At 33.8% G+C, this 5,112-nt stretch overlaps 1 long non-coding RNA gene across 1 annotated transcript; it reads right to left on the bottom strand.

The window, feature by feature from the left end:
• Nucleotides 1–3,192: 3,192 nt before the first annotated feature.
• LOC121977594 lies at nucleotides 3,193–4,104 on the bottom strand. Its single transcript, XR_006110959.1, has 3 exons — nucleotides 4,036–4,104; nucleotides 3,530–3,646; nucleotides 3,193–3,229 (listed from the first exon to the last, which is right to left on the bottom strand). It is a non-coding gene; the product is annotated as an uncharacterized LOC121977594 (long non-coding RNA).
• Between the last annotated feature and the right edge of the window lie 1,008 nt (nucleotides 4,105–5,112).

Raw genomic sequence — 5,112 nt, 5'->3', positions numbered from 1 at the left:
GCTTGCTTCTCGCCCCATGCTACGCAATCTTTCACAAATTGGCTTCGGATATCTTGTTCTCCTGTCGAAACCCCTGGTGCATATAAATCCTGCATGCCATCAACTTCCAAATTTTGTCATTCCTTACATCAACATATAGCCCAAATGCAAAGTTAAAAATTTCTTACATTAACTCTTTCATACAACATAAATATCGCTTCAGCTGTTTCCTCACAAAGACAGTTACATTAATTGAGAGACTACCATTTAATTAGATGATCAGCAGTGGCAATTTGAAAGTTAAACTTAGCTAATGCTTCTACGAATGAGGGGCATCAAGGCTTAAACTTCTCAATGCTATGAACCGCACTCAAGTTTACTAAATTTTTAAATAGATTACAATGGTGTTCATAAATAGTTCGCATTTGCGATAAGAGACTGGAACCACACCCTCCACTATTGGTAACAAAGGTAAGACACTGGAAGCAATTCTTTTGGACAAGTCAAATCAATTTTTAGAGCTATAGCTGGAGACTTTGAAGAAGCTAAAGAGCAGCTACTGGAGCTTAGCATTAAACCAAGGGAGAAGAATCGGTGGAATAAGAGATTGAAGATGGAGAATATGATGAAAACAATTCTCAATCAAGCTTTGCAGCAGGTCTTTTTATCAAGAGAAGATCAGAAGCTCTTGACTAACAATTTCCCTTCTTCTATTGTTCTTTACCTATTATTACAAGTGTTACAAATTCTATAAATAAAAATAGAAAATATAGGGATATGATTTACCGGATTTGATTAGGTATAGGTACTCTCTATATATGTATGAGACAACAACAACCAAACCTTATCCGATAAGGTCGGCTATATGGATCCTTCTATGTCATTAGACTTTATCCCCTACTATATCGTCATTGGACTCTATCCTCTACCTCATCACATGACCTAATATTGTCTTTGTCGTCACTTATTCTTTCTAAGTTAAACATGCACCGCCACCAAACATTCTTAGCTACCTGAAAGGCGTTGTTCTGCATAGTTCTTTTATTTTGCTATTTGTCACACAAGTTGCATGCCTATTGCAATGTGTACACGATATTTCTGGAACAAAATCACATTTTCAAAGCAACCTACTTGGTCTCAATGTAGCAATAAAACCAAATACAAACCTATTGCTAATGCAATGTCCATTGGTTCAATCTCTACTCATTCAGAAACATTTGCGCTCTGTTAATACACCTAAAATTTAGTATGACAATATTGGAGCGGCGTATCTTTTCTTTCGTGTTCGCACAAAATATGAGGAAGAAATTAATTTCCAATTTGTTCATGAATATATGGCGAATCGTCGACTATTTGTCTCCTATATCTCCATTTATCAGTATCTTCACCAAATCATTAACCCAAACGAATGGTTTAGCATATTAGCAAGTCATGTGAGTAACTTCTACTCTGGAAGCTATTGTTTGAGATTTTATGTACTAAGGTATAGTCAAAACTAACAGGATTAGTTAAAAGAACAAAATTTTATGATCCGTATTCAGTTGATAAACCAATTAGTTGCATCATTCGACGATGGAACAAAGATTAACTGATCATCTTAAACAAGATATAGGAGGCACTATGTCATTATATGCTAAACTAACAGATATCACCTAGAGTAAATTTTATGAATCTGAATTGCGATGGCATTTTCCAATCACTATCAAGGACCCTCCAGAAAGTATTCAAGGAGCTTTAAATCCTGAAAAAATTATTCACTATCTTTAAATTTAAGCCTTTATATTCAAGTGTGCTATTTAGTTTTCACAAATTGTACATGATTAGATAAAACCACACAATTCTGCCATAGTTAATTGAAATCAAAAGAAACATGAGTTCTCTCTCAGTAGCAAACTGAACTAGTCAACAAAGTCACTCTAAAATTATGTCTTTTTGTCATTATAGCTTTCGCATCCTACCAAGCACATTGATAGATACAACTACAGTTATTAAACGTAACTACAGAAGTAAAGTCAGACGTATAACATACCTGTGTTGAAGCATGCTATGATATTCCCTATTGATTTCTCTATGGGAAAAGATACCCAATATCAGAAACTTGAGCATCACAAAATCAATTGTGAAGCAATGCATTATTGTTCAACTAATACCTTTCAACAATGCCATTGTGCTGCTACCTATGTGAAGGATTCTCTTTGGCAAATTGCATATCAATTTCCAAGGAACATCTATTGGACTGTAACTAGTTTGATCATCTGCAAACACCTGTAGTTTCGTAGGTTACAATCAAAATATAGAAGGGAAAGTTTGTGTGCTTATCAGTGAATTTGAGCTGCATATATATGTGTACAGGCAAACAAATCATACAATTGTAACAAATCATATACTCTTGCCTCATTTACTTGAAAGTATGTTCCATTGAGAGGAAATCTTCCTTTCATTGCTGTTCGGACTGGTATCTGCAAATTTTGAAGGGTGAATCCATGAATTTTTTAAAACGATGTATAAATACTAATGCAAATCAGCAATTGTATATGCATTAGAGTATTATAGAGATATTACGCTGCCATTGAGTCTCTATTTATTGTCTATATGCTTAGATATCTTGGCTTAAGAAAGATATTATTGAACTATGTGATACCTTCGGAAATGAATGTAGGGTTCCGTATTCCTAATTGAATTATTTATAAACTGATCACTCTTCAATAATGATCATTCACAATTAGCAGGAAAGGATTCACTACTAGTGTCAATGCTAGATCATCATATGGTCTAGATTGTATATTCACCCGAGATAATAGGAACTGAATACTCACCCTGCTCAGTTTTATATTGATGGCAGAAAATAATGCAAACAATTCTTCAATATGGATTCATTGAAAGTTGAAAGTAATACCAAAAAAGTGCCTTTGCCAATCGGACCCTGCTCTTCATGATTAGAACCACATTGTTTGTAGTTTTCCTTAATTTCGCTGCATGTTTCTGTCATTTCACAAGTTGCATCATAAATCATTAATCAATTACATGGATTAAAATTCATGTTCTCCAAACTGGAACTTTTACTTGCCTGGTAATGTTACATTAAGAAGATAGGGGCATGGGTCATTAGGTTCTCTTGGATCTAACTGCATTTTTAGTAACTGTCAAGTAACATGTGATTTGATAACCATCATCTAAGAAAGAAAATTTTTGATCATAAATCAATCAGCTCACCGCTTCTAAGAGAGGGTGCAGATCAGGAAGCTCGTAGCTACAGTTAAGCAAATCACTGTTAAGCTTACACATCAATGAATTAGAGACTAATTTAACTATAATGACTTCTAAGAAATAAAAAATAAAATGAACATATTTAGGGGAATAAATATAAATGGGTTTCAATGATTTCAAACCCACCTGCCTATCCACCAAATGGTGCAAAAAACCATCACAAATAAATAGAAGTAAACCTACTTTTATCTGAACTAATGGTTTTAGACAAATTGCCTTGAATTCTTTCCATGCTTGAAATGAGCATGTTAAACTTATATCAGAAAGCAGTAGAGATACTCACACATAATGCTCATATAGAGCTTCATGGAAATTGTCTTCAATGTCATTTTCTTCGATAGCGCAAACTGTTGAGCTATTTGAACCTTTTCTTGATGCTCGTAGAAGAGCATTTCCTTCCCTGTTCAATGTAATAATAACAAAAATTATCCTTTCCCCTTCAATTGTTTATCCAAGTACAAACATGAAAGAGGCTTCTACTTGTCTAGTTACAAAAGGGACACATAATGTGGGGGGTGAGAAAATGAGAATAACATAGTGAGAGAAATGTATGTTTCCACAAATTATTTGCAGGTAATGTGAGGAACAATAATCATAGTAACTATGTGTGAAGAGATGCAGTTATATTTTGTAAAAAAAATTCCACTGCTTTACGAAAAATCTAAACTTTCAATATGTGGTGAACAATTGATTAGAAAACTCAACAAGCATTCCACCTTGATGGCATGGCTATAATACTTGTAATTATTCATAATACTATTTCTTAGTTCATAAGGTCATTAAACGCACCTAGCACTTTCAAAATACTTGCACTCTTCTTTCATTGGGCATACAGAACAATTTGGATTTCTTTTTGTACAAAATACCTGCATTATATTGTGCAAGGACCTTAGCATAGTGTATTGAAATTAGTAGTTCCCAGTTTGGCAAATATAAGTGTGTTGATAAAAGCATAGCAGTGGACATATGAGCATACCTTGCCAAAAGTAATCATTTGATAATGTAACTCGTACCTATAAAGAAAGTGACATGATAGGTACAATCAGCTTAAACATATATACTTTCACATCATGATAAGTTTTAATTTTATTATGAACTTATTTCCTGGTCAAGTAACAAAATTTTTTGAATGGAAGTAGATTGTTATGACTTACAGTGTTTGTTGATCGAGTTCACAAAGATAACTCCAAAGACACTTTTGGATGCTATTTGGCTTTGGAAAACTTCAATAGATAAAATGACAAAGACAAAAGGCAAAATCAATTTCATTGTAATTGTTTGAAGAAGAAACATCTTGAGTTTGAGATGCTTACTGCTTTAAATTGTCATCAGGGAGTGGACAAACCCATCCAAGCCTCGTACTTATGCGATCCACATTAGTGTCAACCTAATCAAAAGCTAGGAATCAAAATAAATTTGATAAGTAAAGTTAATAAGGAAATTCATAAAATAGATGCTCACCGGAAATGCCAAATGATTAAGAGCTAAAAGTCCAATACATTCAACGCTTTTTTGTCCTAGTCCTCTAATGCTTAGGAGGAATTCCCTGAAAATGACATTATATAGAGGCAAGTTTAAAATGTTCACCAAAGAGTATTAGTATTTAGCATTGGATTGTTTGTCTTCACCCAGCATAAGCTACCATAATTATATTTTTTATGTTAAGACCATTGAGAATTATAAAACAAAAATGGGCTCGAAGGAGGAGATATGCAAGCAAACATACTTTGCTTTGTCTGGGGCAACATATCTCAGCCACTCAAGGTCAAGATGTCCATGGTGTTTGACAATACGATCGAGAAAGTCCTACATAATAAGATGCATTCAAATAAAAGTAAAAAATAAAGTCTAAGCTGATTTCATTGG

This window comes from Zingiber officinale, chromosome 4B, assembly GCF_018446385.1.
Source record: "Zingiber officinale cultivar Zhangliang chromosome 4B, Zo_v1.1, whole genome shotgun sequence".
In the NCBI taxonomy this organism is placed as follows: Eukaryota; Viridiplantae; Streptophyta; class Magnoliopsida; order Zingiberales; family Zingiberaceae; genus Zingiber; species Zingiber officinale.
This window is presented reverse-complemented; position numbering and strand designations above follow the sequence as displayed.